Source organism: Manis javanica, chromosome 3 (assembly GCF_040802235.1).
Source record: "Manis javanica isolate MJ-LG chromosome 3, MJ_LKY, whole genome shotgun sequence".
Lineage (NCBI taxonomy): Eukaryota > Metazoa > Chordata > Mammalia > Pholidota > Manidae > Manis > Manis javanica.
The window spans coordinates 119,139,987-119,165,719 of NC_133158.1; the positions used below are offsets into that span (position 1 = coordinate 119,139,987).

General features: G+C 42.1%; 1 long non-coding RNA gene across 3 annotated transcripts in view; it reads right to left on the reverse strand.

Moving 5' to 3' along the window:
- Positions 1-8,016: 8,016 nt before the first annotated feature.
- LOC108392314 (uncharacterized) overlaps positions 8,017-25,733 on the reverse strand; it is a 29,855-nt gene continuing 12,138 nt past the window's right edge. The window contains exons 3-7 of one of the 3 annotated variants that reach the window (XR_012129309.1): positions 25,515-25,624; positions 23,522-23,626; positions 21,553-21,696; positions 8,607-8,734; positions 8,017-8,164 (exon numbers count right to left, since the gene is read on the reverse strand). This is a non-coding gene — a long non-coding RNA (uncharacterized lncRNA). Of the gene's footprint in view, positions 8,165-8,606; positions 8,735-21,552; positions 21,697-23,508; positions 23,627-25,514; positions 25,628-25,733 lie in introns of all 3 variants that reach the window. The other 2 variants (XR_005062878.2, XR_012129310.1) reach the window with 2 other exon arrangements.

A 25,733-nucleotide genomic window follows, 5' to 3' on the forward strand; every position in this document is an offset into this window, starting at 1 on the left:
GCACCTTTTGTTGTTCATTTGATCCTTATTACAATCTGAGAAAGTATGAGTTGCCTATTTTACAGGTGAGTGAAAGTGACTTGTGACTTGTCTAGGGCCACACAGCGAGTAAGTGGCAGTGATTCTAAAGTCTGTGTTCTTTGCAAGAGGTCTGTTCTTCCATGAGACAACTAGAAGAGACCCCAGAAAATTTTAAGGGTGTTTCTAGACAAAGGTGGAGTTTCTGTCTCCAGAAGTCAGTTAGTCCAAGCAGTATCCTAGGTAAGCTTTGTCCTCAATATTTGCTCGGTAAGGAGGGAGTGCCTTTTGTGCACTTTCTCCACTGTCTGCTCCAGGCCACCCAGAGCGTGTTGTATGGTGTTCCCAGCAATTCAGGTTGACAGTCTGTCAGCAAATCATGGCGCAGTCGTATCTGCCCGAGATCACACAGCCTTCTGTCTGAACACTTGCAGTCAGCCCAGCTGTGTGAAAGGCACCCTTGAGCTCCTCAGTAAACAAGGCAGGGCTGTTGCCTTGGTGTCTTTCCATCTCCTTCAGTCTCTTAGGAGATTATCCACATCGCAGTCTAGAAGCTGAGAAGCCTCTGAGTAGCACAGTGATATAAATTGAACCAGAACTTTCCTTTGCTACTTTCCTTCTTATTTAAGAGAAAGGTCCTTATTCTCTTGGGGTGCCTTGGTGTCCCTGTTTAGAAAGGAGGTGTGTAAGTACTAGCTTCACATGAATGGCTTTAAAATGTGTTCTTATTGTTACTTTTTTGAATAATGAGAGCTGTTCAAGTTTGAAAGGGTTTGCTACCTGGGAGGTAGCAAGTTCTCCCAAATTGTGGATTTTTTGACAGATGATAGAAGACTTGGCTCTGGTGTATGGAAGATTAAGGAACTAGATGATCTCTTAAGTCCCTTTTAGCCTCATGAATAAATCATAAATATTCTTCATTCTAAGAAAAGAGAAATTGTGTCAAGTACCATAAAGGGGCACATATTGGGCCCTTATAAAGATACCCCAAAGAGAAGTGGTTGTTTCTGGCAGGGAGAATTGGAGGAGGCTTTATGGAAGAGATGGAATTTGAATCTGGAATGCAAAGAGGAACAGCAGGAGCACAGGTGTAGAGGGCAGCAAGGCCCTGGGACCATTTGTACAGTAGCATAGGAGTAGGTGGTTCTTTCTGCAATGGAATGCAGGTAGTGGGAGGGACTGCTGGCTTAGTAACTTGAGGTTAGATGAGAAGATGGAAGAGCTTGCAGCCTGAGGTCTTTGGACCTTACTGGACTTTATTCTGACAAACATGGGAAGTTACCAGTTTGCTTGCTAGCTTGCTTGCTTTTTAAGCAAAAGAGTAACATAATAGTCATTAGTGCTGCTCACTGAATATTTCTGCTTCCATATTTTTTGAGCACTTGATAGGATCGTACCTCCTAGCCACCTGTGGGCGGGGCCATGTGATTGGTTCCACTTGGTGAGCTGTGAGCAGAAGTGGCTTTTGTTGCCTCCAGGCAAACCTCTAATTATCAATGAGAGACCCTGTAAAGCTCTCTCTCTCTTCTCTCTTCTACAGTATTTCAGATAGTGGCTGATACATCAGCCTAGGTCTCAGAGTGGGGACAATAATGATGTGGAACTGAAACCTCAGCTGCCAAATGATGAGCATGTAGAAAGAGGGAGAAATAGCATTTGCTGTTCTAAGTTGCTGTAATGTTGGGTTTGTCTGTCACTGCAGCATAGCCTAACCTATCCTGACTCGTACAAGTAACAAAGTCAGTGTTGTACTTCCGGAATATATTAAGCTCGCTATGGTGTGCAGATAGGTTGTCTTGAGGAGGGATTGGAGGCAGGAAGAAGGGTTAGGAGAGAGTGCAATAGACCAGACAAGAAATAATGAACATACAAGGGATGGCAGTGGCCAGGAAGATGGAGTAGAAGGTACAGGTGTCATTGCGTTCAAAGGCAATTTGGAAATGGAGAAATCACCTGGCAAACAATTAGGTTTTTGACTACTTTCAGTGTGACACTCTGGTGCAACAAGCAGGATTGCCTAAAAACGTCCCTGGGAACTCATTCTGGATTTCCTGGACAATTAACTCTATGGGACTAGCAGCATTTCTTCCCCAGAAGGAGGAACTGCACCCAAATTCAGCTTCTGATGGGACCTGGCAGGAGATTTTCTCTCCCAGGTAGAAGGGGCTGCTTCTGAACCCAACTTCCCATGATCCCCAGAGCTTGCAGGCAATAGGTAGTTAGCTTGCTTTCTTGGTAATTCCTGTAAACATTGAAACTGTCTGGCATATAAAAGCCAGACAGCCTAACATCTTGCAAGCCAAAGCTCCCCACCCCACATGAGTATGCTCTCAAACATGACCTTTAAAAGGGAACATGCAGGTCTGGCAGATCTTGCAGGGTATCCTGGCTCTAGTATGCCTCTCCATGAAAAAGGAAGAGACTGGCTCACATACCTTCTACTGCTGACTTTTACTTGGTAAGTTTTCCCAATAAACCCTTTTCTGTAGTCCATATCATGTCCTGAGTCCTGTTGCGTGCTGCATGAAGGGTATGATAACAAAGGGACCCCTGGTGCACAACCACCACGATGTGGATTTCCTGTGCCACTCCTCAGACTAAGGAGGTGGAACAACAGGCCTGAAAAGAACCAGACATATGTACCTTGGTCCTTGAGTCAAAAAGGAACACTGAGAACACCCTGGATCAGATTGGAATACAGTGCTTAAAGTAAAAACCTAACAGTCCCCTGAGATGTATATTCCACTCCAACCTGGTAAAAATTGTTTGAATGCAATAATTCACCATTTTTTGAAAAGAGGGTCGATATTGTTTGCAATGATTAGCTTGCACATTTCAACTGTTCAATTCCATTAGAGCTCCTTGAGGAATTCTCTGAGGATCACAGAGCATGCCCAACTTACCTGTGGGCTGATTCTTTGAGGCTCATGGCATGCTTACTGGATAATGCGTTAGATGCTAAGCAGAGCCCCAGCCCATCTTTCTACAGTCCCTGGGCCCCATCAGATGATAGAAGCATAGTATGTTTGTGTTAATAATAGTAAAACACACTGTGGTAATTTAAATTACAGGGTGCTATTTTTGCTTGAGTTTTTAGGTGGCACACTGGTATTTGAGGAAAACAGAATATGGGGTATTGATAGAGACTTTTACAGAATTGCTCAGAGTAATTTCTGGGCATTTTCAAGGACTTGGAGTAGCTGATGAAACAGGTTCTTTGTAATGCTAATTTCCCTGCAAAATGAGTCTTCCTTTGCCATTCACTGGGGTATCATCAGTGCTGCTCTTCGGGGGGTCAGTCTGACAGAGGTCAAGGACTCATGCCAGGGTTGATGAAGGAGAAAAAAAGAAGAGAGATTTTCCTTTGGCACACGGGAAGGAACTGGAGAAGAGACAGGCAGAGAGGGCCCGAAAGGCTGTGTCTGCTGCACATGTGAAAGAGAGGCTTGAGAAGCATCCCCCTCAGTGGTGAGTCTGGTAAGTCCAAGATCTCCGAAAGGGAAAGAACCTTGTGGGAAAGATAGCCCCCTTGCCAGTCCTTTGGGTTTCCGTAGAAAGCTGGGATGAACCAGAAGCCTCCTGTGTGGGAATGTGCCACAAATAGCCTATATATGCTATTTGACAGACTGGAGTGTGATTCCTGGTGACCACAGCAACGGTCTGGTGAGAGATCACCCAAATCCAGACATCTAAGTTCTTGCCAGGCTGCCCCTGTAATTCACTAAATGTGTAACAAGTGCCTGCTGTGCAGCAAGATAAAGGGCCTGGGCTCTGAGGGAGAAGCTGCCCCCACCTGTTGGGCTGCGGGTTGTGTATTTATCACTTGGCCTCTCTGGAAAGAGTGGTCTATGTCTCGAAGCAAGTGGATTTCCTCATCCTGCACCCAGAATTATGTTGATTTACCTATCCTGCCACCAGCAGGGCTGGACTGATAAGGGACTCTCATGTGTCCAAGGCTTTGACTGCTTGTTTACAGTGGGACAAGGGCAATCAAGAGCGCATATTCTAAGAGGGCAGGCTGAAGAGCAGAGGAAGTGGGAAGGTGCCAAGCCATTATCCTACTTCCAAATGGCTCACCAGATGGTTCTCTACCTAGGGAGGGGTGCAGAGAGACTGGGGGTATCCCAGCTTTGTTGCTCCCTACACAGAAGGTACCATCAGAGAGCAGGGAAAAAGTCTTCCTCTCCTAACAGACACATGGTAGGGAAATTTATTCTTGCCCACAATTGTCTTCTCAATTCCCACCGGGGTAGTAGTCCTCTAAACTGGATAGAAATGAGGGAAATGGGACCAAAACACATAAAGAGTGATGTAGGCACCTCCATTTCAAAATGTTCTAGTGAGAAAAAAATAATTAAAGGCTGATCAAAAGATTGCTCTGCTATCTCCCTGGTCTCAGGGATAAGTGAGATAAATGATATTTACTAATTTCACTTAAAATTTAATAGCTTATCTGTTTGCATGTCTACTTCCAATTTTTGCATATTATAAAACTAAGCAAAAGAGTTCCTCTAAACTAAAATAGATTGGGGCCGCCTTGACATGATCCATAAAAGAAATTTAGCCACAAAGTGTCCTCAAAATGTTGGAGCATAACCCTGAACCGATATTATGTGTCAGTTTGCTTTTATTTATCCATCAGCATTCTCTCCAACTAAATATGAGTGTGTGTGAAGAACAGTTGCAGACACAGATAGGCATTGGTGTCTCTAGAACTATTAAAAGTCACTGGCCTGTGAAATATCAGTGTTCAAAAATTCTGATTTCTCCCGTGAGGTACTTTACATATCTTATTTTGATAACGGAATGCAAATGAGCCTCAGTAAGCCTTTCCTCACCTGTGTTCTTTGCATGCTGTGCAACTCTGTTTATTACAGATTATTAGCAAATATATAGCCCAGTTTAGATTTATACAAATCAACTACATTTGGGCAGCTACCAAAAAAATATTTGAAGGTAAAAACAAGCCCATCTTTCACTGCAGCTCTGTTGGGTTTGGCTTTCTATAATTATTATGATTTGTCACAGTGCATAGGTATGTTCAATGCCGAGAACTCCAAACCAAGAAAGGAGAGTTTGGTCCAGGCTCTACCACACATTAGCTCTTATATCTGGAGCAGTCACTTTCCTGTCTAACCTTGGGAAAATTAGGATAAGCATTATTTCTGCACCTATTTTACTGGCTTGTTGAGGCCTAAGATCACAGAATAAACATCATAGCTTTTGGTGAGATCAATAAAACCTGAAAGAAGGAGCATGATTCTGCTTAGAAGAGCCCAGAATAAGGGACACATCTGCCTGTGTCCCAGGAGATGCACAGACACCAAGAGCCCTTAAGAAAAATTGCTTTTGCTGCTGTTTCAGTCATTCTCGTTATTTAACAGCCAGGACGGGCAGGTAATAGCAATCCCACCTCTGCTGATGAGGTGTTCATACATCTTGCATATATTTAATTGACAAACACTGATTAAGTGCCCACTGTGAATAAGCTCTGTTGCAGAGCTCAATTTCCCTGGGATGGGTAGGCTCCAAACATGGGGTGAGGGACAGCTGAAGCATGGCAAGTGGACATGAAAGAAGCATGCTGGGGACTGTAATGACTGTCATGTGGTAGGCTGGAGGGGTGCTCATAGGAAAAGTGGGATTTATGAAGTCCTTAAAGGGCCAGACACAGTGTCTGCTAGATACTTCCTGGATGAATGGATAAAAGAAGCATTTTTTGCAGCATGGTTAGCTGAATCAAGCCCTGGCTGGGAACTTGCTGTGGTTTTCTTTCCTCTTCTTCATGTCCGAATGTACGGGTTTAGTAGAGGACCAGCACATGGTGGACACTCAGCAAAATCACAAGGGAATTACCGGGCATGGTCATAATGTGTTTGGAATGTAGTTGGGTGGGTCTGAAACTAAAAAGAGGGACTTTACCTTGCTTCAAAATCTTGGCCAGGTCACTTCCCTTTTTTTCTCATCAGGACCCTGGAGAGGCTCATCTGATCTGCCTTGCAGGCTTGTGAGCAGTGTGCTGCCTGGGAGGTCTGTGGAGCTGACTGCCAAGTCGTGTGAATAAAGCAACTTCCTGGAAGGATGCTGAGGACAATAATGATCATCATATGAGATTTAGGATGGGAAGAATGTCAGAGGGAGCAGCCATCACTGCCTGGTACAGGGGGACTAATCTGATACTAATACTAGAACAAAAGGAAAAGGTGATTGACAGAATTCACCTCCTGTTGTGTCGAGGAAAGCTTCCTAGGACACTTAAAGAAGGTGAATTTTCTTCATAGATAACTCAGACACGATTATTAGAGAGGGAAAAGCTGCTGATGTTGAATCTGTAATTATTGATGGCATGCTAGTGAGTTGAGACAAATAAAGCAGATCGGCCCAAAGGCTCAGCACAGAAGGCTCCTTTGGAGAAACAGAGAGCGAGATGACCAACACTTGAGTTATTGCCATGCAATTATCAAGTAGTTAGTGATTCCTGTTTTAGCACAGGCAGTGTCTGAGGAGTAGGCAGGGACTTGAGGGCACAGTGATTGTGCTTTTGGGGGAGTCTCAGAAAGGTGCAGACAGTACTGTCAAGAGTAGCCTATGCTTACATCCTCACCCACCTGCAGGACTAATTTTGTCTTTGTTTTGGCTGCCAGTGGAGTCTTTCAGCTGCAAGTCTCCCTTGCATAAAGCATGATGTTTTATAAGTATGTAAAACACTTTTATAAATTTGGATTCGCTTTGTCCAGTTTGCAAGAATCAGAGAGATGCTGTTTACCTCAGGTTATGAGAATCGAATATAATGGAGAAATTAAATGTAAAGCCTCTTTGAGACTGTGAGGCTGGGCTATTAGAAAAAGTTGCTAACATTCTGGAAACAGCCCCTCATCTGTGGAGGCCTATGGCTTCTCGGTCATGCTGGCATTCTCATGCCTCAGCTTGTCCTTACCCCCAGGACTTCTTCCCTCAGTGGCTGCTGACCTCTTGCCTCTATTTTTCTTCTATCCCATGTTTCTCCTGCCTGGTGGCTTCAGCTCACTCCTAGGTCCCTGGAAATCTCCATTTCTATGCCATTCATTGTCCTCACTTGTATACTTCCCTCAAGAGAGAAACTATGCACCGCAGAGGATCTCTGTTGGCAGGCCTGGCTTCATGGGCATGCAAACCGTGCACTCCCACAGCACGCTGTGCTCAGACAGGTCCAGAACTTGGTTTCCTTTTCTCCTCTGGGAGGATTCTCAGCAGTGTTACATGTTACACCTCCATCAAAGTGCACATTACTTTGTAATGTTTTTACCTGCTTGGTTGTATGTCTTGTCTGATACATTTTTAGCTCCTCAAGAGCAAGAAATAAATCTTTTTCATTTCTGTGTCCCTGGCACCTAGTGCAATATTTATGCATGTAGGAGGTGCTCATTAAATACTTGTGGACTGAAAACAATGACCCATAGTTGGTTATTGACACTGGAACTATAGCCAGAGTCTTCCATTTTTCCATCTTAGACAACTGCATCAAAATATTCTAGTGGATTTTCAAATGACATCTCTTATGAAGATTTTCTTCTCTTTTGTCTTTTTTAAAGTGGGTTCCTAAACCAGTAAAACTGCACTTGCTGCTAACCTCTTCCTTGCAAGTCAAATCATGTTCAGGTGAGTTCTGGGTTGCCAGCTAGGCAGACATTGCCCTCAAAGTGATGAGGGCTCAAAAAGGACCCAAAGTGGTTTAGCACAGACCCTGCTCAGGCACAGGTTGCAAGCACAGTGATGGGCAAAAAAGAAATTATAAAGAGAATTCCAATTTTGGAAGGCTGGAAAGGGAAAGGAAGTTGTGGAATACAGAGTTGTCTTTCTCTAGGTTGTTTGGTTTCTGCCACAGTTCTGTTATTTAATAATTGTGTGATCTAGAGTAGGTCATTTAACCTTGATAACATTCGTTGATAAAATAATACAATGACCTCTCTATTGTCCACTTCATGGTGTCTTAATAGAATCAAATTTGAAAGTGCTTATAAAAATGCTTTATTAAATTTATAAAGCATGATGTTCATATAAAGTTGTCTGTTATTACCAAATGTGCTCATCACATGGCTTTCTGTGAATCTTCTTGTCTTGCCAATGTGTTTCAGCCGCAGGCAAGTTCACTACGGATTCAGTGAGACTGAAAAAAAACAGTGGAAATATTCTTGGGGTGAAAGTGTTTATACCCAACTATATTCCCATAGTGGCAGGTCAGTCAGTATAATCCCGTCCACTCAGAGTGAGTCTGCATGCAGCAAGCCAGTCTCTGCCTCTGGGCCTCTCTGCCCCACAGCTGTCTTGGCCTCTGTCCTCAGCACTTCCACCACTCCAGCCTCTGCTGTCTTGCAGCCTTGAAGCAGCCCAGAGCACTGGACAGAACTCTTTATACGGAGTTAATAATGTATTGCCCACATGTGTGTAGTGAGCAAGCTGACCAGGGCCAGGTGAGAATCCTGGCCATAGGAATCTTCACTTTCTCCACACTTCTTCACTGAATTTTGGCCAGGCTTGAACATCCTAACTGAATGTTGGCTTCTAAGGTAAAAACAGAGATTTTGGCAGTCATAAAAACTCAAAAGTACCTTTATTCATATGAAAACATGGGTTGTAGGCAAGGCTTGTTGTTTCTGGGAAAAATAAATGTCATCAACTTTGGTCCTTGCACCCTGCAGAAGTTGTCTGCTGCTCTGACTTTTCCCATCAACCTCACCTGAAATAAAGTAAAAACATATTTACTTATGACCTCATACTATGACCCAGGCAAAAGGATAATAAAAGATACCCTTCTATGAAGTCTTAAGAGAAAAAACAGATGCCAACGTAAATAATTATAACCCAAGGTAGACCATAAAAGAAGTAACAACAACAGTCTTTGGCAGCTTTGAAAAGGAGACATGACATCCCATTGGAAGGCTGAGGAATGATTCATGGCATCTATCTGTAAGACTTACGGTCTTGGACCCAGTCCCTTTGATAAGGGAAAAGCCCTTCCATGTTCTTACGGAACTTGTGGACCAGTATGCAGAATGCTCCTTCATGAATCTTTCTTTCTCAACGTTTGGATAAAGCACTGCCTGATTGCCTGTCTCACTCTCCCTGTGAGGTCCAGAACTCTGCCCAACTGAAGTCTGAAATGCTTGGCTTCCTGGAATCTTGGTTGGGCAGCCCCTGGGCAACCCCCTTAGACTATCAGTTTTCTCATCTGGAAAATGGGCATAATAATACTCACTTCAAAGGAATGGTATAACATTTAATTAATGTTTGCAAAACTTTTCAGGATCTACAGATGAAAGACCTCAGAGAAGAAGAGCACAACATGATTATTACATAGGGATTAATCCCTTCATTAGCCTTTGGGAATTTTCTATTTGTTCAATCTGTATTTCTTTGGAGGGGGTGGGTCATTGGACTGCATTTCCAGATGCAAGACATTCTTACAGGAAGATACAAGTGGTTCTTGATTTCCTGGTTGCCCTCTGGGACTTTCCTAGTTCACATCATCCCTAGACTACCACCTTCTCTCTTCTTTCTTGCCCATTTTGAACAAAGGCCTTGATTCTCCACACCTGGCCAGTGGTCAGCATGGTCTCACCCTGGAGCATGAAAGACGCTGACCCATTGGTAGTAAGTTTGTCAACTTCAAAGACTCAGTATTTTCTGCTTTTGGAGCATGGAGAAAATGTCATGCCCCATCTTAGATATCAATCATCACTTCTTAGCTCCTTGGAAAACACATCTCCCTGATCTGGAATCTGATACTCTTCACTTGTTCATTCTGAAAAGGAGACAAGTGTTCTTGGTCTGTGATTTCATAACAGGAAAAGTGGAATCCCATTGAAATCTGATAATTTCTTTCGATTTCATCATTGATTTGCTTCTTTTGGCCTTCCCTTTCTTTTGATTCCTCAACTCTTAAATGAGTATAACAACCTTTCTATTAATTTTCTCAAAACATGTGTCTTTAGGAGTTAATAAGACCATGTGATTGAAAGCACTTTGTAAACTCTGAAGCATGTGTACATACACAGAAATGAGACAGAGTACTATCTGATCATAATGCAGAAATCATTGTATACAGCCACCCTCATAGGAGCAGATTTGAAGTGAGAAGTTAAGTTATTAAGATCAATCCCACTGCTTCCAAGTTTGCAGAAAGTATCTCCTCTGTAAACTCCCTGGCTGTTGACTATCTGACTTCTGAATACCTCCAGTAATGGCAAGCTCACTGTCTGTTGATGCAGTCTATTTCATACTTAAAAGCTTCATTTTCTGGCTGACATGACATCAGTGACAGTCATCAGCAATGTCATCAACGACACTCTCTCTATCACTTCCAGAACCAGTTTGTAATTCTGGTTCCTGACTCCACACCAGAAAAAATCAAACTCTTCCATATGATGGGCCTTGAGATTTGTGAAATCAGGGATCATGTGTCTCCTAGGTTCTTTCATCACCAACAAAACTCCCCAATTTCTTTTTTTTTAAATTCATTTTATTATCATTAATCTACAATTACATGAAGAACATTATGGTTACTAGACTCCCCCCTTCACCAAGTCCCCCCAACAAACCCCATTACAGTCACTGCCCATCACCGTAGTAAGATGCTGTAGACTCACTACTTGTCTTGTCTGTGTTGCACATCCCTCCCTATGCACCCCCCACATTATACATGCTAATTGTAATGCCCCCTTTCTTTTTCCCTGCCCTTATCCCTCCCTTCCCACCCCTGCTGCCCGGTCCCTTTCCCTTTGGTAACCGTTAGTCCATTCTTGGGTTCTGTGATTCTGTTGCTGTTTTGTTCCTTCAGTTTTTCTTTGTTGTTATATTCCACATATGAGTGAGATCATTTGGTATTTGTCTTTCTCCGCCTGACTTATTTCACTGAGCATAATATCCTCTAGCTCCATCCATGTTGTTTCAAATGGTAGGATTTGTTTTCTTCTTATGGCTGAATAATATTCCATTGTTTATATGTACCACATCTTTATCCATTCATCTATTGATGGATACTTAAGTTGCTTCCATTTCTTGGCTATTGTAAATAGTGCTGCGATAAACATAGGGGTACATCTGTCTTTTTCAAACCGGGCTGCTGCATTCTTAGGGTAAATTCCTAGAAGTGGAATTCCTGGGTCAAATGGTATTTCTATTTTGAGCTTTTTGAGGAACCTCCATACTGCTTTCCACAATGGTTGAATTAATTTGCATTCCCACCAGCAGTGTAGGAGGGTTCCCCTTTCTCTACAACCTCACCAACATTTGTTGTTGTTTGTCTTTTGGATGGTGGCGATCCTTACTGGTGTGAGGTGGTATCTCATTGTGGTTTTAATTTGCATTTCTCTGATGACTAGCGATGTGGAGCATCTTTTCATGTGTCTGTTGGCCATCTGAATTTCTTCTTTGGAGAAGTGTCTGTTCAGCTCCTCTGCCCATTTTTTAATTGGATTATTTGCTTTTTGTTTGTTGAGGTGTGTGAGCTCTTTATATGTTTTGGATGTCAACCCTTTATTGGATCTGTCATTTATGAATATATTCTCCCTTACTGTAGGGTAGCTTTTTGTTTTATTGATGGTGTCCTTTGCTGTACAGAAGCTTTTCAGCTTGATGTCGTCCCACTTGTTCATTTTTGCTTTTGTTTCCTTTGCCTGGGGAGATATGTTCATGAAGAAGTTGCTCATGTTTATGTTCAAGAGATTTTTGCCTATGTTTTTTTCTAAGAATTTTATGGTTTCATAACTTACATTCAGGTCTTTGATCCATTTCAAATTTACTTTTGTGTATGGGGTTAGACAGTGATCCAGTTTCATTCTCTTACATGTAGCTGTCCAGTTTTGCCAGCACCATCTGTTGAAGAGACTGTCATTTCCCCATTGTATGTCCATGGCTCCTTTATCATATATTAATTGACCATATATGTTTGGGTTAATATCTGGGGTCTCTCTTCCTTTCCACTGGTCTGTGGCTCTGTTCTTGTGCCAGTACCAAACTGTCTTGATTACTATAGCTTTGTAGTAGAGATTTAAGTTGGGGAGTGAGATCCCCCCCACTTCATTCTTCCTTCTCAGGATTGCTTTGGCTATTCAGGGTCTTTGGTGTTTCCATTGAATTTTTGAACTATTTGTTCTAGTTCATTGAAGAATGTTGTTGGTAATTTAATAGGGATTGCATCAAATCTGTATATTGCTTTGGGAAGGATGGCCATTTTGACAATATTAATTCCTCCTAGCCAAGAGCATGGGATGAGTTTCCATTTGTTAGTGACCTCTTTAATTTCTCTTAAGAGTGTTTTATAGTTTTCAGGGTATGGGTCTTTCACTTCCTTGGTAAGGTTTATTCCTAAGTATTTTATTCTTTTTGATGTAATTATGAATGGAATTGTTTTCCTGATTTCTCTTTCTATTAGTTCATTGTTAGTGTATAGAAAAGCCACAGTTTTCTGTGTGTTAATTTTGTGTCCTGCAACTTTGCTGTATTCTGATATCAGTTCTAGTAGTTTTGGAGTGGAGTCTTTAGGGTTTTTATGTACAATATCATGTCATCTGCAAATAGTGACAGTTTAACTTCTTCTTTACCAGTTTGGATTCCTTGTATTTCTTTGTTTTGTCTAATTGCTGTGGCTAGGACCTCCAGTACTATGTTGAATAACAGTGGACTCCCCAGTTTCTTTAGGTTTCTCATGACACTGTTTCCAGACCCTTTACCATTCCAGAGGTATGGTCAGTCACTTGCTGGAAGCAAAGACTCCAGGACCAGTAGAGCAGGGTGGGAATGGTTGGATCCCTATGCAGTTAAGGTGATAAGGAACATGAAAAGGACATGTTTTCACGTGGACTAGAGTTAGCAGGCTCAATGCACAACACTGCCAGTGCCTTGCATAGAGCTGGAGCTGAATGAATAAATACTGTGAATGAAGAAATGCAGTGAAACCTTTGTTGGCCATGATAAATATATATTTCATTCCTCCAGAACATTGTAATTTTGGATGACCTTTTCATAATATTTTTAGCTGCTATATCACTAAGGAGGGACAGGGCAGTTTTCAGTTTCTTCTCCTACCCTGACATATATTGACACCCTCAAAAGTTCTGCTTTTGGGTCTCATGCTTTAAGTGCATGTGACAAATGGTGTATGAAGGCAAATTGGAGAGTGAGTCAGATAGGGTGCCCTCCCAAGGTCTTTGCTACTGTTACATATAGCTCTTCCCATACCCAATCGTATAGTGACAGAACTTTTGGCCTGGAACAGAAATGAGGTCCCAAAGCATTAAAAAGGGGGTGGAGCCTGAGTCACAGACCCAAGTGGAAGAGACATTGGGTGTCAGCCAGTCCAATCCAATGCCTGATGATTGATCTGCTTTATAACACCAGGTTCCGATTTGGTTAATACATATTGAGCAGCTACCATGTACTGGGCACTATGCTTGATGCTTTTACACACAATCTCTTACTCAGTTCTCCCTTCTGTGCAGTGAGGAAAGTCCATCTCCCAGAAATGAGAATTTGACATTAACAACTCTGACCTACAGGCAGTGTTTTCTTCACCTTCCAAGGGAGCATGTTTCACTCACTAATCAAGAAATGTTCATGAATCCTTCAGCAGTGGCTCCCAAACTCCAGATTGGAGTCATTGCAAGAGATTCCTGAATCTGTAAGTGTGCTCAAGATTGTCTAGAGATTGCAAAAGACAGGCTTATTTTACTCATACGTATTTGTGTTTCTCAAATGTCTATGGGTGGTGGTGTGATTAATCAAATATAATTTTTAAAACCATGCTACTAAAACCATGTTTTTTATCATATATTTTATCAACCATTGGCATTTTTAAGTTAATATACATTATTTTGGGGGCAGTTTTAGATTTATAGAAAGATGGATTGGAAATTACAGAGCATTCCCATACACCTTCTTGTCTTTCTCCCTATGATTCCCCTCTTATTAATTTCTTACATTAATATGGTAAATTTTTTAGTTGCTGAGACAATATTGTACACTCTTATTAAATAAAGTCCATAGTTTACATTAGGGTTTAGTCTTGGTATTGTATATTCTATGGGTTTGACAAATATATTGGGACATGTATCCACCATTACAGCATCATATAGAATAGTTTCACTGCCCTAAAAATTACCTATGTTCCACTAATTCATCCCTCCTTTCCTCTCCCTGAATCACTACTCCTTTTACTGTCTCAATAGTTTTCCCTTTCCCAAATCTTATAAAATTGAAATCATGTAGTTTTTAGCCTTTTTAGATTGGTTCTTTCACTTAACAGTATGCATTTTAACATTCATATCTTTTTATTGATTGATAGTTCATTTATTTTCATCACTGAAAAATATTTCATTGTATGTATGTACCACAGTTTGTTTATGCAGTCTCCTATTGAAGGGCATCTTGCTTGCTTCCAACTTTTAACAGTTGTCAAAGAGGTTGCTATTAGTGGTAGGCTCTTGTGTAGTCATAACTTAGAAATTCATCTGAGAAAATACCAAGGAATGAGAATGCTGGATTTTGTGACAAATTGCCAAACTGTCTTCTAAAGTGGCTATATTATTTTGTATTCTCACCAACAATGAATGAGAATTTCTGTTGCTCTACATCCCCATCAGCATTTGGTGTTCTCAGTATTACGGATTTTGGCCATTCTAACAGGTGTATAGTGGTATCTCAAATTAATTTCAAGTTAATCTCATTAATTTGAAATTCCCTATTGACATATGTTGTTCAGCATTTTCAAATATGCTTATTTGCCATATTTATCTTCTCTGGTAAGGTGTCTGTTCAGATCTTTTCCTATTTTTATATTTGATTGGCTGTTTTCTAATTGCTGAGTTTTAAGAGGTCTTTGTATATTTTGGATAGTAGCTCTTTATCAGATAATATGTGTTTGCAAATATTTTCTCCCACTCTGTGGCTTATTTTTTTTATTCTCTTAACTATGTCTTTTACAGAGTAGAATATTTTAGTTTTAATGAAGCCCAACTTGTCAATTTTTAATTTTTATGTATTGGGCTTTTAGTGTAGTTTCTAAATAAGCATTACCAAACCCAAGGGCACCAAGATTATCTTCTAGGAGTTGTATAGTTTTGAGTTATATTTAGATCTTAACCCATTTTGACTAAATTTTGTAAAGGGGCAAAGTCTATATCTAGATTCACTTTTTTGCATGTGAATGTCCAATTGTGTCAGCACCATTTGTTGAAAAGATCATCCTTTCTCTATGGAATTGCTCTTCCTCTTTTGTCACAGACAGTTGACTATATTTGTGTATGTTCTGTTCCATTAGTTTATTTCTATATTCTTTAGCCAGTGCCACACTGTCATGATTACTGTAGCTTTATATTAAGTCTTGTAGTTGGGTAGTGGAAGTCCCCCAACTTTGTTCTTCATTAATACTGTGTTGCTTATTCTGGGTCTTTTGTCTTTCCATATAATCTTTAGAATTACTCTTTGATATCCACAACGTAACTTGCTGGGATCAATAATTCCTTGCATCAGACTGTGTTGACTTTATAGATCAAGTTAGGAAGAACTAATATCTTGACAATATTGACTTTTCCAATTCATGTACTTGGAATATCTCTCCATTTATTTAGATCTTTACTTTCTCTAATCAGAGTTCTCTGGTTTCTCTCATATAGACGTTGCACACGTTTTGTTAAATTTATACCAAAATACTTCAGTTTTGAGGTAAATGGTATTGTGTCATTAAATTTTGAAATTTATAGCTAGTATTAAGTGGGAGTTCTGTGATATTTTTCAGATTAAAATGTGGTCTGCACAATGCAAAAGATGAAAAACTGCTGGCTTATGTGGTGTTGGATATGAAGTAACTCACACTAGGGCTCTGAGCTCCTGCTGCCTGCAGGGTGTCTAATGGTGTTACTGTGGCAATGTCATGGTACATTGGAAGGAGAAATCTCATTTGCAGCTCAGACTCTAAGAATGAAATAACTTTTTCCATTCAAAAGAATTTAAAAATCTTCTCCCTTGCCGCAGATCCCATGGAGAGAAATGCACTGCAAAGAACCTGTGCAAAGGGTACAGGCTAGCAGAAAGGAGAGCTCTGGCATCTCCCAACTCCCAACCCTTTTTTTTTTTCCCCACTAGCAGAGTAAATAACTCACATTGCTCATAGGATAAAGGTAAAAATTCTGACCATACTCTACAAACCTGGAATGGTCAGACTTCCATCAATCTCTTCAACCATGTTTTCCCTCCTCTGCTCAGCCACTCTGGCCTTACACATCCTTTTCTTTGCCACACTTCTTACACAGGGCCTTTGGAAATGCTATTTCTCCCCCTGTTTAGCCAGGTCATGGATCACATCCTTAGTCCTCCCAGGCCAGTCCTCTAAAGCACTGCACACACTGCAGAGCTCTTACTGTACTAGGATGGTACATTTATTTACATGATTGGCTGATTATCAGACTATAAGTTCCATGAGAGAAGGACAGTGTTGGTTTTGCCCCATATGGTTTCAGTACCGTAACTGTTGAGTGAATAGATGATTGATTGGCTATCCTACAGAATCATGAATTGCATATACAACACTCATTTTAGAGTATGGGGACCAGTAAAGGAAACATTTTATTGTCCTAAAGGGCTCTTCTAAGTATTATGGTACCTATAGATACCTGATTTGGGTGGTTCTCCACCTGAACACTATCAGTATTTTGGTTTCTACAGCAGTGGAAACTGAGTCAATAACTCCCTTTACAGAGTGTTGGCTTGTAGAGTGGCTTTATGAAGTGAAAATTATAGTGGTTTGGATAATTTGATTTTTTTTAAGTTTCTATATCAAGTATTTATTAAATGCCCATTGTCTGCTGCATAATTTGTTAAATGAGAACCAGATATGGAACCTTTCAGCCATAGTCTCTTGTCTTGGAAAACTGGTATTCCAGGGTGGGAAAGCCGCTCATCAAGTCCATGCCATGCTGAATGGTCATGGGTAGAATCGCAGTGGGGGCTGTATGCCATTGCTCTGGGGCTTGGTCTGTGTGTTTTGTTTGGCATCTAGTCTTTCTGAACGTTTGGTCCAGAATGCCTTAGGCAGGTCCTGAACATTTTGTTCCCTCAGCCTCCTACCATTTCCTACCATCTCATACCTGGCTTGGAATTTCCTGTGTTTCCACTGCCTGCCTGCTCCAGTTTGTGACCCTGGTTGAGTTAAGGCCCCCTCTGGGGTGAGTAGCTGGGCCAGAGAGGGCTGCTTTTCACATTCCTCTCATGTACAGGGAACTCTGGGAGCTACATAGCTGGATCACACAGGCCCTGATGAACTCACAGTCCAGTCAATGAAGTGACATGCACATTAATGGCCAGAACACTCCATTCCAGAACATTAACAAAAGCAGCTGAGAGAAGGGCAATGACCGGTACACGTGCTTCTGGCCCGCATGTCTGTGGATCCTGTACGCAGCCCAGTGGAGGGCCGGGAGAGGAGGCAAAGCAGCCATGCAGGGCAGGGAAATGAACTGGAGCTCTGTTGCTGTGGGACCCTAGGCAGTTTACTTCAACTTCACCTCTTTGAACTTTAGCTCCTATAACAACTGGAGGTGATATTAGGGTGCAGTAAGGTTGTTGTGAGTTTTAAAAAAAGAAGGCATACAAAATGCTTGGCATAATGCTTCACATAATGTCCACTTCATAGTGAACACAACCAACAATTGTTGAATTTGAATCTTATGAAGTTCTAGGCACCTTTGTAAGAGATTATTGCAGAATACGTTTTGGCACCTCCTGGGCCCACCTTTTATAGGAAGCTTCAGTAGGGGTTGGGCAGTCTTATTCCTTGCCCAGCCAGCGGCTGGATAGAACATCCTGTGCTGGCAGCAGGCTTGGCCGTGTGACCTCTTCTCCTTCTTGGCTGTTCTCACTGGCAAGCCATGAATAGTGAGAGACACACTCCTTAGTCCTGAGAGCTTTTCCCAAGGAGCCCAAAGGGAAAAATGATTTGTGTCTTTGCAAAGCCTGACCCTCTTCTGGAGCCAATTCTGGTGGAGATACAGAGAACTGAATTGTTTTATGTTCTTTAGGTCCCCTCCATTGGTGGCCACTTAAGCCTTCCTTTAACACAATGAATGAAATGCTTCAAACAGTCAGTATTCAACAGTCGCAGCTTCCAATAGTCACAAGAGCACCAAGTGTTTCAGGTTTACAGATTCAGAGTGTCAGAACAGTGAGGTGTCCCAAGCTTATTTGTTCAACTCTCTCACTTTACACTCTGTAAAGTGAAGCCCAAAGAGACAAAGCCAGTGACAGACCTAGTTCGGCTGCCTTCCAGGACTAGGCTTCTGCCATGATGCATGCTACCTCCCATGTACAGAGGCAAACACTGAGCACGGATGTGTATGGGTAGTTCTACCAGCATCAGGTATTACAAATGATAGAACATCATATGCAGAAAAAAGTTTTAAAAGAGTGTGTCTAGGTAGGGTGTGTTTCTTGGCTTGTGTGACTGAGATGCCCAGGGGGACATCTGATGTTGGCAATGTTTTTGGGGTCTGGTTCTGCTCTCTCCATCTCTTAGGCCCTCTTCCTTTGTATTACCTTCCTTCTAAGACTCTCTTTTCCCTCAAGAAGGTCATTAGAAGTTTCCAGAACTAAATCCTTTGAAGACCATGTGCCATGGGAAATATGAAAGTACTCTTTCCCTGCTTTCTCTGCAAAAATTCCAAGGTTCATTCTGATCCCAAGGTTTTTTGTAGCACATGCCCTGCTATCCACCAGTCATTAGGGCTGGAGATGGCAGTAGGCTAATTGAGATAGGCCTGGGTCATGTCACCCCCGACCCCAGGGTGGGATGAGGCCCACGCAGACCCTGTGGATAGAGAGTGGTGTGCTACCAGGAAAGGGAAATGCAGCCCAGAGGCCAAAAAATGAAAAATGTCCTCTGTGCCTCCACAGTGCTCCCATGTCTAGTAATAAATCTGATTGTGTGTTAGGCTTAGCAAACCTTCCATCTCTTCAAATAGGGAGTGCTTTTTCTCTCTAGCAAACAGTGCAGTAGTGACAGTAGAAGTGAACTTAGAAGAGCCTGGAGCATTTCCCTGGAAGTGGAGGTCTGGGTTTAGTAACACGATGTCCTACTGTTGATCAGGCTAACCCAGGCCTTATTCTGCGTGTGCTTCTATTAAATAAAAAATGAGACAAGCAAACAAACAAAACCCCAAGCCAACCAACAAATAAATAAACAAAAGCTCAAAGTCCTAGTCTGTCAGATTGCTAAGAAAGATGGGCCAAACATTCCAACACAAGACAGGAGGTGGTATAGCTATAGGACAACATTTACTGGTGCTTGGGAATACGTAACCCACCTCACTGAGCATCATGTTCACCTTATAAAAGTCATACAATAACTAATACTTGAAAGAGCTAATCGTTTATGAGGCATTTTCATGACAACGTTACACAAACTGAACAAAGACCAAGTAGTGTCTACCCCCATTCTACAGGCAGAAAAGTGAGGCTGAGTGGGGTTGACTAACTTGAAGTGTTAGCACTTTTTATTATTTCACATTGTAAAAGGAAATAGATTTGAAATGTAAATTAACATCAGCAATGCACATTCTTTTTACTATCAGATTGGCAAAAAAACTTTGAGCCAAAACTTTTGACAAAAATCAAGGTTTAGCAAGGGCGTAAGAAAATTGGTCCTTTCATATGCTGCTATTGGTCTGTAAAGCAGCATATGTTTGGAATCAAATTTGGCAAATCTCTTTTAAACTGTAATATACAGCACTGTGTGTGTTTGTGTATGTGTGTGCTTGAGTGTTTCTAAGGTGGCATATTCATTGTAGCATTGTACATAATAGAGAAGATGATGGAGACCACTAAGGTCCGTGCAGAGGGGAATAGCTTAACTGGTATAGTGATGGTATGAAACACCAGGGAATACAGTACATCAAAGGCAGCTCCCATGGCTAGATCTCCACCACATGTTAAGTCAAAAAAAAATTGTAGAACAATATATATCACATTAGACCATTTATATAAGAAACAAACTGCCAAATAAATAGAGGCATTTCTATATGCACATACAATTAGTTGTATGTAATGAAGGGCTAAAAGGATTCTGATCAGTACTAACAGGGGGAAATGGGGTGGGGACAAGGGGAGAAGGGTTGAGAGTTGGCAGGAGAGGGTTTGGGATTAGGAAGGGGCAGTTAAAGGGACACTTGCTTCCAGATATTTGGATTTTTTGCAGTAAGAACATATTCATGTTCTGTTTATATCATTTAAAATATTAAAATATAAAATATTATGAAGTTCTTACTAAAACATAGTAAGTCTTTTGAATTAAGAAATGTTTTACTAGTCTGAGTTTAGAGGGACAAAATACTGACTCCTCTCACAGTTTTCTGATCAAAACAAATACTTCTCAGATGCCTCCTCTGTACCAGGTAGCCTTCAACCCTTTGATATGTTTGTAGATCTAAAGAACTTTAATGCTAGGACCTCAGGGATCCCTGATGCTCATCCCCAGAGAGGTAGGCTGCTAGCGACTAAAGTTCAGTTAGCTTCCTAGTTCTCTTCCCGATGGCCCATGTGGGGGCCAGGGCAGGGCCACGTGCCTGCGACTCCATTTCTCCACACCTCAGGCTTGGCCTCTATAGAGGAGAGAGAATCGTAATGTTTCCTTTGCTGCTTTCTTGTAAGAATTAAATCAGCCAGTGGTCATGAAATTATTAGGAAGCTGTCAAACATAATAAAAATCTTAGAGAGTGATGTCATTGCTCTTGTTTCCATTTTTCTGAAACTCAAAGTTGAAACAATTTGCCCAAGGACACGTGCCTGCAGGGTGACTTCAGCTCAGTCTCTGTGTCATGATCCTGGTGACACTTTGCAATAATGCCCATGAAAGCATCATCTGTACATTGTGAATGTGCCTGTATTCCCTACAAGGTGGAGATTTCCGTGAGGTCAAAGACCAGATCCCAGCCATCCGCTTACCCCAGCAGCTACCTAATATCTAGCAGGCCTTCAGGGAATGGTGAGTTACATAGGAACCTTTCTGGACTCAGCTTCTGTAAATAAATAAAAAGGCTAAATTGCTAATAGCCTTTTCAGCTACGAGAGTCTGTGATTTTAAGATCTAAGTCTTCACTTCAACAGCACTCCTCACCTTTAACCAAATGGTCGACTCCCCCGAACTCAAGGAGCTGAAGGATCAGACAATCCCTTTCATGAGCAGGGTGAGAAGAGGTTAGGTTCCTGCAGGAAACTTAACTGTGATGTTGTTGGCTGAGGCAGTCTTGGAAGTAGTAATACCTTGTGTTTATGCAGCCTCTTGCTTCTGAGGAGCTCAAAAGGTTTCCTAGACATTATTTCCTAGACATTTCTCATTATCATTCTCTGGCACACCTGGCATCAATGGGTTAAGTGGTTTTTCCCATAACCATCCAGTGGCAGAGTCCGGACAAGGACTCAGGATGCCAGATTTCTGTCCCTCTAGCCTGCTCATTGCATCCTACAGCTTTCAGGATTGATGGGCTGTCTCATGGAGAAGAGATGACTAACCATCACTGTTGTTAAGGGTTTGATACGTCTGCTGCGGAGCTCTGGGAGAAGACTCTTTCCTGCTCCAGGCTCATTAAGTTGATGATGTATGAACTGATTATAAAGAAAGGTTTGAGCGCGGGGTGACTCATCTTCTGGAGGAATCTGGCAACGAAGCAGAAGACATTTACTGATGCTGGAGTGGAATATGTAGGGACATCAGATGCCTGGCGCAGTGGCCCTGTAGGCTCGGTGGGCATCCTGCTTCAGTAATGCAACGTCAGAAACCTTAGCTGTACCGTTTAATTCACTCCTTGCTTATTTCCTAAATGATGAAATTCACATTATGGAAGCCAGATAAAGGGATGGGCCTAATAGTCAGGAGATCTGGGTTTCATTCAAGTGTTATGTATTCTGGTACAATGTGCTATTGGGGACGTTACTTAATCTCTTTGTTCTTCAACTTCTCCATTCATGAAAATGTATAGTACCTGCCTCATCAGTTTGTTATAAAGGACAAATATGAGTCAATATAAGCTAACCATGGTTTACCAAACATTGGGGATGCTAAATAGTGCCAGGGAATATGCAAAGCCATTGTGATATCAACTTTAGTAAAGATTTTGGGGAAGCTTATTTTATATTAAAATAAGGACATTTATTACAAAGCAGCAAGTTAAAATTGAAAAACATTTAAAGATAAATTTCACTTTTCCCCAGAGATGGAGTGGGGCATGATTGATCCTTCATCTCCACATCTCACAGAGAATCATTTCGTTTTTCTCTGTCATTGGGTGACATTAGGAATACTAGGTGGAGAAATCTGAGAAGTGCTTGTCTAAATGGTCCATTCCTTTGATTTTTCTGAGGTATATTCTTGTATCAATTTTGGTCAGGTAGATGGTATTAGCTTAGGTTCCTAAGGTAATGACTTCTTTTAATGGCAGCTTTTAAAAAAATACCCCATCCTCAGATTTTTATCAAGTGGCAATATTGTAAATGGTTGTATGGAGAATGATTCTGCACTGCCTGGAAGACTGCTGTTGAAGATGGGTCCTTGTGTGACTTTTTGTGTACCATGTAAGGATGCAGGTGATAAAACTTCTCCTAAAGTTTTCTACCCAGTAAAAAAGGTGTCTCCTCTGAAGAATGAGTATGTGTACTTTTGGTCACGTAGTGAAAGCCAGGTAACTCATTACTTTTCTTTTTTTGCCTTGGCAGTCAGGAGGCTCAGCACTGTTTCTTTCTTCAATGTAGTAACAATTGCATCAGAGGTTCCTGACATGATTGTCCCCTTTTTCATGCAGTAGTGGGTTTGTATGTTTAGCTATCTGATGTTTTTATTATAAGCCTCCTCCAGTTTTTTGTTTTTGTTTTTTTCATAAGTAGATTGGGTGTTAAAGGTAAGGAAACCAGTACTGAAATAACTTTATTCTGAAGCTGTTCTATGGCAGTTAGTCCCCCACCCCAGCAGCTGCAGAGGACAAATGGAGGCTGCTGGATATAGCCCCCCTTTTCTATCTGGGACACTGCTGCCCACTGGCATTGATGGCATTGGCATCCCAAAGACAAATGCCCTGGCCCCTTTCCAACCAAGTCTTCCTGAGGACAGGGAAGAGCAGGATGTGGAGGTACAGCATCAATCATACCCCTCACCCCTGGACCATGCCCCAGTCCTGGGGGTGCTCACCCTGGGTCAGTGACCTCTTCCGGGGACAAGGAGCCAGGGGAGTGATCAGGTAGGGCTTGGAAGCAGACACTGGGCCATTTGCACAGGCAATTCCAGGCTCCCAGGTACCCAGGGTTTGCTCTGGAAGGGGGTTGTGGGCTCCAGGTATTCACGTGTATGGGCCCCAAGGACTTTCTGCCCCAGTGGGGCCCAGAGCAGGGCTAAAGAGTGGGGCCCAGAGCAGGAGTGGTGGTTGCCTGGTTCTACTATCATCTGGCAATCCTTGTGTTTAGAAAGACTGCTCTTACCATCAAAACTGACCTGCTCTGTGTCCTCTTCAGGCATGGGATCCAGGAGAACTGAAGCTGGAAAGCATTCTGGAGACCAACTGTCTAACTCTTCATTTCAAAGATGGGACTATTGAGACTAGAGAGGCAATTAAATGGTTCAAATTCTTTAAATTGTATTCTAAATATTTGTACCAAGCTCTCCAAAGATGGGGGTAGAGTAAGGAAAGAGAGAGAGTCATAACAATACAAAATGGTAAGAGCAGAGCCAGATCCCTGTGCTTAGTCATCTGTGATTAAAAAATCCCTAGAGGTTAGTGGATGAACAAGGTGTGAGAAATGAAAGTTGAAAGAAGAAAACATTCACAGTCAACTTCCACCATCAGAGAAAGTATTTTCCCCCCCTTGGATATATTGTATTTACTGAAATGTGCTATTGCACAGCAGAGATAAAAATTAATAGCTTTGTTTCCTGTGATCTCTTTATCAGCCAATGTACAGGACTATGGCTCTCAGTTATTTTAATGAAAAAAAATGGAGGTTTTATTATCAGGTGATAAGGCTGTGTCAGGTGTTATTTTATTCTCTTATCTCCCTTGTTCAAGGTGAGGTGTTCTTGTCCTGATGGATGAGCAGGGCTACAGACACTGTCATGTTCTCTGCGCCTTGATCTCACTCCACCTTTTAAGATAACTGTGGCAGGTGAGCGAGGACTCCAGGGCCAGCTGATTCTGAGCACAGATCCCAGGGAAGGCTGTGACGGCTAGGGTCCTTTCCTAGGACAGGTAGCTGGAGGGCTCTGCAGGCTCAGACACATGGCCCAGGTCATCTGCACTGCAGAATCATGACTCCTCCAGGAGAATTTATTCAGCAAGCACTAACTGGTGATACCGGCTGTTCTCAGTGTAATAATGTCTGATAGGGAGGGAAAGATGAGTCATGCCAGTCCCGGCTACCTAGGGAAACTCATGCCAGCCGAAGGTTACAAGTTTGATCACAAGGGAAGGACACTTAGTCATAGCCTCCTCTGCTGGACTTCCAGAGCACATCTACCTGTCTGCGCTCTGGATTCTGTCATGGTGTGTGATCATTTGTGTGTCTGTTTCTTCCCCTATTAGAATGTGTGTTCTTCTGGGACAGAGACCAGAGCTTAGACATGATCTCTGGTCCATCTTCAGTGCCCAGCTAACACATCAGCAGTGCTTGCACACTAAATTAATGTATGAGCAAAAGTCATTCATTCATCATCCACTGTCTGTTGCTAATTTCCATGATATAACATTACCTCTAGTACAGCCTATTACTGACGTCAGAGTTTTTAGAATGGTATAGCTTTGCTATGAATGTCAGGTATGGCTCATGAAACAGGACAAAGAATCTCCTACCTTTATTCCCTTGCCACTCCCACAAAGTCCCCTGGCTTCTCATCCTTTTTCAGCCCTAGCAGTGATTCAGAACTGGCTGTGGACAAGAAAGACCCCTCTGATATTATAAAATGAGTCCCAGTTCTTCTACTTCTTAGATAGGTGACAGGGGACAGGTTCCTTCCCTTTTCTGAGTCTCAGTTACTTCATCTGGGCAATGGGGATAACATAGCCCTGTGTTGCCTTTTTCACAAGGTTTTTTAAAAAGTCACATGAAAATGGGTGTGAATGGTAAAATGGCACCAGGGAAAGCTAAGAGTATTAAAAAATAAGGCAGCTCCCTCCTCACCCCAGCCTAGGACCCTTCGTGTTTCTAAAAGAAACCTTCTCATAGGCATATCCTCGGCCTTCCTTTTTGTATTTAGAATAATTATTCCTACAGTGACTCTGCAGGAGTGGCTTGGCGAGCAACAAGACCAATGCAGGGCTGCAGCCACATCCCATGAGGTTCCCCATGGAGCTCGAGGAAGGGCGTGTCCCCAGCAGGGCCTTCTTCTGGGGATTTCATGGTTATTGGCTAAAAAGTTGATGAAACAGTGGCCACTGGCTGAAAGGCCAATGAAAGTCCTCCAGGCCTGCTTGGTAGCCCCAGGAGAAGCTCACCTCATGTTAAAAATCCAAAGAAGTGCTGAAGCGAGGCAAGGTGCAGGAATCCATCCAAGTAAAAAGGACAGCCTCTATCAAAATTCAATTCCAGACTCCTTCTCTCACTCCTGCTGGGATGCAATTGAAATAATGATGATATCCTCCTTTCCACTGGTCAGAGTCCTGGAGCCCTGGGTCCTGGGAATGACTCTGCAGGAGTGAGCTTGGACAGCTCCT